The 9916-nt window shown below is 43.0% G+C and overlaps 2 long non-coding RNA genes across 2 annotated transcripts; one reads left to right on the forward strand and one right to left on the reverse strand.

The window, feature by feature from the left end:
• The first annotated feature begins 1101 nt into the window (after positions 1-1101).
• On the forward strand, positions 1102-4815 carry LOC124243265 (uncharacterized). The gene is made up of 3 exons (XR_006889663.1): positions 1102-1483; positions 3743-3848; positions 4522-4815. It is a non-coding gene; the product is annotated as an uncharacterized LOC124243265 (long non-coding RNA).
• Positions 4816-7183: 2368 nt separating this feature from the next.
• Positions 7184-9903, reverse strand: LOC124243266 (uncharacterized). Its single transcript, XR_006889664.1, has 3 exons — positions 9479-9903; positions 8012-8169; positions 7184-7686 (listed from the first exon to the last, which is right to left on the reverse strand). It is a non-coding gene; the product is annotated as an uncharacterized LOC124243266 (long non-coding RNA).
• Positions 9904-9916: the final 13 nt, after the last annotated feature.

Raw genomic sequence — 9916 nt, forward strand, 5'->3', positions numbered from 1 at the left:
ACTGGAGATGGCAACAAACTCCAGCAGGAAAGCCCACTCGGCGGTAGCATGGAAACAGTTAATGACCTGAGCCTACAGTCTCAAACCCAGACACCCCTTAGCATTGGGGAAGGAAAGCCCCACAACAGTAGTGGGAGCCATGGCTCCCTGGAGAAACAGGATGAAGATGAAGTGGTAGAGAGTAATAACTCCCCCCAGGGGTGTGTTCCCTCCCCTACCTGGGTGGCAGAGTTCAACCGAGTGGATGAAAGCATCATGTGTGATATGAGCTGGTGGCTGGATGCAGAGGTGGCGAAATCTCCAGAGTCATCACCAGAAAGTTGTAGAAAGGGAACAGAGAAAAAGTCCGTTGGGAGTAGGGAACTGAATGAAGATGAAGTGGTAGAGAATAATAACTACTCCCAAGGGTGCCTTCCCTCCCATACCTGGTTGGTCCCACTCAACCGAGTAGATGAAGGCATCCAGTGTGACATGAGCTGGTGGCAGGATAGAGAGCTGGAGAAATCCCCTGAGTCATCACCAAAAAGCAGTAGAAAGGGAACAGGCAAAACGTCAGTCGGGAATAGGAAACTGGATGAAGGTGAAGCGAGAGAGAGTAATAGCTACCCTGAGAAATATGTCCCTTCCCCTACCTTGTTGGCCCAGTCCAAACGAGTGGATGTAGGCATCATGTGCAATATGGGCTTGTGCCACAGTGAGGAGGTCAGAACAACCCCTAAGGAAATTTCCTCAGAAGATGAAGAGTCATTGCAAGACTGCAGTTCTAAGGGATCAGACAAGTCAGGGACGAGTAGGGAATGCATCCAGTGTGATAGGAGCTGGTGGCAGGATGCAGAGCTCCAGAAATCCACTGAGCAAATGCCCCCTATAGATGAAGAGTTGTCACCAGACTGCAAAATAAAGGGATCATGGAAAAAGTCAATCAGGAATAGGAAATTAAACACAGATGAAGAAGAAATGATCATAGATGATAAGACTGAGGAGGTATATAATGAGAACTTCACAAAGTATGCAAAAACTAAAAAGACTGCGAAAGGCAGGAAGCTGAATGCACTGAACAGCTTCTCAAATGGTAAGACAGTCTATTTGTTGAAGAAAAACGCTGCCTTGAACGTTGTACTTCCTGAGGATTCAGAAGACACTGAGTTGGAACAGGAAGTTGAAGATGAAATGTATGAGGTAGCATGCCTTTTTGGGGAGGTTAGTCCACAGGGCCCTCTGACACCTTCCATAGGAAGGTTGTATCGCAAGTCTGGCAGGATAATCAGGATGCCACCTGAGAGCTCTCTCCCTCCCCAACTTATTGTGTGGCCCAGATATAGGTACAAGTTGAAGTGTGGTGAATATGAGAGCATCCCTATGGTTTACAAGGTGAAGAGACAGGATGGCTGTGAAATCACTTATGGCAGGCTCCACAAGAAACATACCATGGCCAAGCAGGAGAGATTGGAGTCCAAGAGAGCCTCTCACAAAACATTGGAATGTAAGTGACTAATGGGCTCCTATACATTTGGTTGTCTCTGGTTGTTGCATATTGGGTACTAGATGTAGAAGCAGCCATGGATGAGTAGTATTTCTCCATTTGGAAAGCATGTCCTTACTTAAGCTATAGGTGCCATATTTGTAGGATTTGCAAAGAGAATCTCTAGTTAAGAGTTTCTGTTTTCTATGAAATTATAATGTAATTTGAAACAAAGACCTCTAGTAGACGATGATAAAGAACCAGGTGATGTTGGTAAATAAGAGTTGGGTTGAGATCGCAAAGGAGAGAGAGATGGACATAGATGGAGCTGGAGTTGCTGAGAATGGGCAATCCATGTGGAGGCAGTGAATTCTTTTTTTTTTTTTTTTTGAGGAAGATTAGGCCTGAGCTAACATCTGCTGCCAGTCCTCCTCTTTTTGATGAGGAAAACTGGCCTTGAGCTAACATCCGTGCCCATCTTCCTCTACTTTATATGTGGGATGCCTGCCACAGCATAGCTTGCCACACGGTACCAGGTCTACACCCGGGATCCGAACCGACGAACCCTGGGCCACTGAAGCAGAACGTGTGCACTTAACCGCTGCGCCAGTGGGCCAGCCCCGAGGCAGTGAGTTTTTATATGGATTTAGGAGTTGTGGTTTGGAGTGGGAAAGAAGAGAAAGTTTGGAGTAGGAATGGAAACAGTAGCTTGAACTCAGATGTGCAGCCAGGGCAGGTCAAGAGTTTCCAGGGATTCAGCCTGAGACCATCCTGCCAGAGGGAAGACTGGTGATGAATTGGGACAGAAGAGAGGCCAAGCAGAATTGGGCTAAAGTAATAGATTTTCCCTTTAGTTTTTATTTTTATTCTGTAGGTAATAAGGGGCCAATTCAAATTGAGTAGAGAAATGACAGGAAGAAATGTGCTCTAGGAATCTTCAACTGGCAGTATTGTTAGGCAGAGTTAGAATGGAGAGTGCTTATTTGGCTGAAAATCTTGTATAAAGTTAAATTCAACGTTGGATATGGAGAGATGAGAGTCCCAACTCACATGGGAGTAAAAACACCGCAGGGGATTTATTAACAAAATTGATTCTTTAAAAAAATGCTGAGGTTTGAACTAGGATACCTAGAGACAATGATAACATCCCTGGAAACAGTTTGGGAAGAGACGTTGTTTTGCTTTGTTGCGTACTTGTGGGTGGGAGGAGTGTATAAAATGGTGAGTTTGAGGGACTGGATTAGCAGATCATCCACATCTGGTTGAAGCTGGAGTTTGGACCACCCTGTGAATGGGGGGGTGGGAGGGAGCTCAAGGAGGACTGGGAAGGGCCCAAAGTAGAGCTTTGGGGAATGATCACATCTGGGGAGCAAAGGATGAAGGAAAGCAGGTAAGTGAATGGGAGGCATAAGGGCCCCAGGGAAATTTAATTAAGTACCATTCTTAGCCCCAAGACCTTTAGACCCAACAAGTATTTAAGCCTACCTTTTCTTTTAAAAGTGGGGGTATTGTCAAACCTTCACTCTTGGCTGTTAGTTGTCTTGACTTTGATTCATACCCAGTGATTTGGAAAGGGTTTTTTTTTTTTTAAAAACAAGCTGATTTTATGATATGAGCAGAGTTTTTTGGCTTTGGTATGGTTAGTCCTTTCTTATAAAGGAGGGCAAGAATGAATGTTCTGGGCCACTGTGCTTACAGAACCCTCATGCATAGTACATGGAAGCATGGGGTAAACTTCGTAATGAATGGGAGCATTCCAGATGTGTAAGCCCTAGTTCCTGACGACTAACATTGTAAAATTAATAGTCAAACACTGGCCACCTGACCTTTAGTCTTAATTGCCTCTGCTGTCATTTCCCATCATAGTGTGTAGAAGCCTTTTTTCTGTCTTGGGAAACGACATTGGTTTTAACTTTATTCCCTCGCCTACCTTAATACTGTAGTTTATCAGCTTGAGCACTTTCTCCTTTGACCACATCTGAAAGAAAGTCTTTTTGGGTAGTCCTATCACAGCTGTGTGAAGCGGATATTGAGAACTTTAATTTACTCTAAGTTACACAGTCAGGATTTTAATTTCCAGGCTGAAGGCTCTCTCCTCTAGGTTGTGTTTGTTATTATTTTTGCTAAATAACTTTTTTTGCTGCTAAGAATTGTAGAATGGTATAAAATAGTATCTTGAAAAATAGGTAATTTTCTTGAAAGAGATGTTTTTGATTTGTTTTTCTCTCTGGTTTTTAAGCAACTTGGATTATTGAATGTATGAATCCCTTCTTCCCTCAGGTAACTGTGAGAGAGTGAAAACCAAGGTACCTTACAAATTAACAAGTAAAAACAAAGATTTGAGGCAGATGCAGTAAAGTTTAGGAAATACCCAGCAAATATAGAGGTGGGTATCTATCTTGTGTCCAGTTTTATGATTTGCTTTTCGGATTTAATTTGTTTAGGGTTTCCTACTCAGTGCCTTTTCTGCCCTCCAAAACTAATACTTCCTGTGGGCAATGAAAAATGGCAGCATTCTAACCAGCTAATAGACATTTCTGTAGACCCTAGCTTATAAATTTATTGGAGCCAAAGCCTTTCATTTTGATGGAATGTTATTTTTATCCTGGTTTTTCACTTTTAATTCCTGATGTTGCTACTGATAGTAAATTGTGGGTTATATGGGATTTGGTAAGTTACCCTGGTGGCTTCACTCTTAAAGTGTCCCAGTTTGAAGCTGGGTACTGGAAACTCTTAGTATCTCCCTCAAGGGGCTAGTAGCATGATAGCATGACCGGCTTTCCTTCAGAGTCTTGGCATTGAGTATCCCTACCACGGCCCCAACTCCTAGGCCTGGGGGGTAAGGGAGCAGTCACTTGAGGGTGCTTTAAAGGCTATTCCCGCCATACATTGGTCATAAAGGAAAGACTGATAACCAAGTTCAGGCAAAATGTCAGAACCTTTAGCTTTATCTTACAGAGATGGAAACTAAAGATTCCTAATGATTCTGTGTATAATGTATCTTGAGTCTGTTATACAACAGATATCAGGAAGTGTATCATTCTGTTGTTATTTCATAGGAAACAAATTGCTGAGTTCCACCTACAAAGAAGAGCTAAATATTGCATTGTCGTGATGGTTTGGAGCATGTGATCTCTCTCTTGATTTGAACTAATAAAGCTATTATACCTACAAACAAGTTAAGAAAACGGGACGTTGTAAAGCCTTTGGAATTATAAGTTGGAAAACAGCAAATAAATTGAATTGCATATGCATGTCATTCTTAAGCATTTTCTTCCTCTCTTAAAATGGCCACATCACTAATAACACCAATAGAGTTGAGTCATTCATGAATACTTCTGGTGTGTATGCTTCAGTCTTGTATTCTCCAAGGATCTATGGGTAAGGGAGAAAGGATGGTGGAATTGGGGACATTAATAAATAAGTAGATTAAGGATTCCCCATAAACAGGAACTACCCTGGGGACAGAGACTGTGCCTTAGCCATTTTTTATAAATGGAGACCAGGCACATAGATCCACTGATGGATATGACCAGGGGTGGTGGGTTGTAGTATCCTATGTTCTTTACTTCCAATCAGTGTGCATTCCTAGAAACAGAGGAAGCTTTAGGCAAACAAAAGTTCTTTATACTTAGAATCTAGGACCTACAGGTGAAGTGTTTTACTAGGTGCCAGAAAGGTTTATGTGTGGTTGAAGGTGCTCTCAAAGTTATTTGAAAGAACAGGGCAGATGTGGGAGAGAATGGGGGTGCCTCCAAGAAAGGTTCTCTGAGTGACAGTATGGAGAGTGTGGTGATACATATGGATGGGTCCACCCAATATTGCTTCTAAGCTACCCTGTGATGAAAATGTCCTCTTTTTAACTCCCTGTAGTAATCAAATACCTCTCAAGATAGTTTAAGGAGACTGGTACAAAGTGATGGCACTGCATTTTTTCAGATGAGATGCAAAAAGGCAAGCAAAAGAAATTGTTTCCAAGGCTGGTCTTATGGGAAGTTCTGTGACTTTTTGCCTAACCCCTACTTCAACATTTGGTGAGACTATATATTCCTTAGGGTCATGGATTCATTGTATCTACTGCAGTATCTTGAAAAGTTAGTATAGTTGTGTGATATATGAAAATTTATATGATGTGTCCTGACACATCATATGCATTCAAGTATTTGTGAATGAATGGCTTAGTGTCAGTTTAGATTAAATGACTTGGCCTTGTGGTCATTGTTCCCACCATCATTCCAAGCTAGCAGAACACAACTAAAGGGGAAAGACTGAGATAGGAATGCGTTGGCTGGAGTAACTGAAGAGCAGGGAAGACTTGAGTCCAGATGACGCAACTTCCTTGCTCTTATGAGAACCAGGAAGGCATTCCACTCCTATAACTATTCCCCACCGGAAATTCCAACAATCTGATTTTTTCACCTGTAAATTCCCATGAGAAGATTAAAGGGAGTGGCTTTTCATTAGTGTGTTAGTATGAATGAGTTGAATCTAATCAGATTCAACTTTTTGACACTTGAGAAATAGTTTGCAGTGTTGTGGGTGAACTAAAGGCACTTCAAGGGACCATAACTGGGGCTCTCTGGTTAGTAGGAATATGTTGGACCCTAGAAGGTGGGGAAGATGATTATTCCAGTATATGAAAGAGGAAGCACAAAAAGAGGAGGATAGTACCAGTGAACACTTTCCTGCTTTGTAATCCTTCTCAGAGTCTTACCTTTATCCTAGAGGCTAAATGAAAAGTCAAGTGTAAGTTTGGAAAATGGAGTCCAAAAGGAAGGGTAACTGCTGTCAACACCTACCCTTTCATTTTCCCAACCAGCTGTTGCACCGCTGTGGCAGGTTGAGTTCCTTGGGACCAGACTCTGAGATGATTTGTGTGCAGGAAATTTAATGGGGAGTGCTTGGGGAATAACATCTCTGAGGGGGCAAAGAAAGCGTGATTAAGCAGAGGGATGAGTTTGGGTGTGATGCAGTCTCAACAAAGGCTTTAGCCAATCCCGTTGAGAATTTCTGAGCTGTGATGACCCTGCAGAGTTGTCCCAATTGGGGCAAAAGGCCACACCTTACATCCCTGTGTTGACCAGTCACAGTGACACAGGATGCCCCTACAAAGGAGCATGACCTTGGGAAGGGTAGCTCTCCAGGAAAGAACGCTTCCTGGAAAGGGGAAGTCAGTTGCAAGCTGTCCAGGGTCAACCCGACCATCCCAGGAGCTGGGAGAGTAAATGCTTTAGTCCTGAAGTCAGGTGGAGGTTAGGCGGTAGATATGAATGGCACAACTCAGCATCCTCTACAACTTCCAAATCATGTTCCAACTGGAGAATGTAACCATACTTTTAATAAAATCCCACTGAACATCACTATGCACAATGCATTGTGTTATAAGGTGAGAATTCAACATGAAACAAGATGTCTCTGCCCTCAAGAAGCTTTCAGACATGTGAGTGGTTGCTAATTACCACAAATGCAGTGGCTTAAAACAGTACTCATTGACTTCTGGTTTCTGTTAGAAGTCTTCACTCTGTCCTATAGAAAGTAAAAAGCTAAGCAAAGTAAAAAATAATCCAGTCTTCTTAAATCTGTCAGAGAATTGAGGTCACCAGGCAAATGGCTGACCCAGAAACTGGAGAGACAGGCAGGTTCAGAGAATCACAACTTACGGGTCAGAAACCTCTATGGGACCCAGTGCCAAGGTAAGACACTGATTATAACAGGTCTATCATTGTGGTGTTGATAGTTGTGGGGAAGGGAGTGTTGTGGGTGCTTGGGGACAGAAGATCTTTGGGAAACCTCTGTACTTTCTGTTTAGTTCTGTTGTGAACCTAAATCTGCTGTAAAAGTTTATGAATTTTTTAAAAAGTGAAAAATAATACCCATTTATTATCTCACAGGTCTGTGGGTCAGAAATCTGGGTAGACTAGACTGGGTTCACTGCTTAGCACTTCATAATACCAAAATAAGGTGTGGGCAGGGCTAGGCTATTACCTGAAGGCTCTAGAGAAGAATGCACGTCCAGGGTCATTGCGACTCTTAGCAGAACTGATTTCCTTGCAAGTGTAGGACTGAGGTGCCCATTTTCTTGCTGGCTGTCGGCGAGGGATTGCTTTCAGCTCTGAGAAGCTGCCAAATTCCTTGCCATATGGCCCCTTCATTTTAAAATAAAGCCACCACGAACAGCACATCAACTCTTTCTCAAGCTCGGAATCTGACTTCCTCTTTACTACCTGCCAGAAAAAAATCCTCTGGTTTTTAAATTCTCATGTGATTTGGTTCCGACCACCCAAATAACCACCCTTTGAAAAGGTTCAACTGTGTCTTGTAACATAATGTAGTGAAGGGAGTAAAACCTGTTATAGTAACAGTCCTATGGATTTGGGCAGGAAACCTTGGGGGCCGTTTTGCAGTTCTGCCTACTACAACCATGATGACGTGTTGGTGGGATACCTTGGTCAAGGGAGGTCTGGTGGCTGCTTTTGCCTTCCTGAATAGAATTGGAGAATGCTGAGTCTGAGGGGCGAGATTTTAGGATGAAGAAATTTGACTGATTACCTTTATGGGCTCAGCAGTCTGGGAAGTGGGGCAGAGGAGGAAGAGTTTGCTTTGAGGTTCTTCTGGGTAAGCTGCACTAAAGGACCAGAGGTCAAGGGAGATGACAGGCTGAAGTGGTGGACCATGGAACCTAGGCCAGAAACGGAAGACACAGAAACCTGGAGGGAAGAAGAAGAGACAGGAATTAACTTGCAAGGGCAGTGGATGGTGAGATTCCAGTTAAAGCAGGAAGTGGAGGAAGGCTTCAGTAACAGGTTAAATATGCAAAGTAGTGGTTCTCCAAGTCTGCTCCCCAGACCAACAGCAGCAGTATCATTTGGGAACTTGTTAAAAATGCACATTCCCCAGTCCATCCCAGACGCAGTAAATCAAATTCTGAAACTCTAGGAGTAGGGCATAGGAATCTGTTTTAACAAGCACTCCAAGTGATTTTGATGCCCCGTAAGTTGGAGAATCATTGATATTATTCTTCCATATTGTAATAGAATATGTTTATCATGAATGGGATTCCATTCTAGCAGGAGAAAGAAAATTCCTGGAAGGAGAATTTGCTGCTGCATGCTAAGTTAGGATGCCATGGATAAGGGTAAGGCATGGCTGAATTAACTGGTCTTAGGGTGTTCAGAAATAAGTCCTAGCCATTCCAGTCTGGACCAATTGTGTTACTTAGGTACATTTTCTAAGGCCAAGACTAGGAGCAGTTACTGAAGAGAACTGGAGAAGGAGCCAGCCTGGCCTACATTGGTTATTCTTCAGAAAAGAGGGGAATCCAGCCCCCAGGAAAGAGGCAGGAAGTGGGAATAGTGAATTCCTGGGACCTTGAGTGATAAAAGCAGTAACAGATCCTGGTGGAGATGGAGGGACACTTGCTCATGAGCAAGATCTGACTCCACTTGGCTGGGCACAGAACAGACACCCTTCCCTAGCTGCAGGTACCACCGCAACCTGCCGAGCTGCCTCAGCTGCAGCACACTCAAGGCTAGGAGTTCTCAGGTGGGCTGTGCTTAGCCAACAGATTGAGGATGAATTTGGGGGAGTGGATAGCTGACCTAGTGCAGTAATCCCTACATCCTTATAATTTTTCTGAATCAATTATTCTGGGAATAATAATCATGGGACAATGGCAATAAGATCCAAGCAAGTTAAATACATGATTTTTCATTGTTATTATAGGATATCCCACCCCCCAAAAAATTCAACCAATCATGCCAGGGGTTTATGAACACAGGTGTTTTGTATGCAACAAGGCCCAACATGCTTTATACTGTTGTTAAAAAATGAAAAATAAAAACCGTGGAGACAAATGTGAATAGTATGCATGTATTTATGTTAAAAAAGAAAAAATAATTTGTGATATATAAAATATTTCTAGATGATTCCATAAGAAACTGGTAACATTGTTAGCCATTAGGTAAGGGAACTGAGTAGCTGGGGGAGAAAGGTTTTTCATAATTAAACCTTATTTACCTTTTAAATTTGGACCATGTTAAGTATGATTCAAAAATAAATGAATATTTTTTAAATAAATAAAATCATCAGCTTTTATTGTCCTGAACAACAGAGGAAGTCAAGGCTGAAGTCAATGGGAATTGAGTGGCCCCACTCTGGAGGGTGGAAGCTGCGGCAGCATTTGGGGAGCTTCCTCAGAGATTCCCTTCGTCTGGCTGCCCTGGCACAGGCATTTCTGAGGAATCACAAATCGCAGTGATCCGCAGGGAGGACACTGAGAAAAGCTGTCCTGCCTGGAATCAGCCGCTTTCCAGAGCTGGCACCCAGGAAGGTAGAGCTCCTCTCCTGTGGGTCACGTCCTTACTGGAAGGTAGGTGGGAATTCACACGTGTGACACGAAACGTCCTCCTCTCACGCTGTCTCTCTCTCTCTCTCTCTCTCTCTCTCTCTCTCTCT

This window comes from Equus quagga, chromosome 8 (assembly GCF_021613505.1).
Source record: "Equus quagga isolate Etosha38 chromosome 8, UCLA_HA_Equagga_1.0, whole genome shotgun sequence".
NCBI classification, from domain to species: domain Eukaryota; kingdom Metazoa; phylum Chordata; class Mammalia; order Perissodactyla; family Equidae; genus Equus; species Equus quagga.